Consider the following 502-nt stretch of genomic DNA (forward strand, 5'->3'; position numbering starts at 1 on the left):
CCCGTCCTGGTATATATATAAATATATATAATTTTAATATATAATATATAGTATATGTAAAATAATTAATAATATTATATCATTCTTAACTTTTTACTTTAATTTATGTTATTTGTGTAATGATAGTTATATTAATTTTAAAATTTAATTTTATTTGTTGGATTTTAATAATTATAGAGACAGGTAAAAACGGGGCGGGTTAGAATTTAATTTTTTACTACCTGTGAATAAGAGTGGCACGAATTCTATGTAAATTATTGTAAGGTGAAAAACGATCAAATAGGATAAAAATCCGCTTCTATTCATCCTATTGTCACTCCTAGTGTCATGTGATCTACAAGTAACTAATTAAAAAAACTAATGTAAAATTCATGTTATATTTTTTATAGCTATTTTAGAATATATATTTTAATAACTAAAATACTAAATAAATTACATATATAATTTTTGAGAATCATCTTGAATATTAACTGTTTCTGACAATTTGTTCAAAAGACAAATA

This window comes from Arachis ipaensis, chromosome B03, assembly GCF_000816755.2.
Source record: "Arachis ipaensis cultivar K30076 chromosome B03, Araip1.1, whole genome shotgun sequence".
Lineage (NCBI taxonomy): Eukaryota > Viridiplantae > Streptophyta > Magnoliopsida > Fabales > Fabaceae > Arachis > Arachis ipaensis.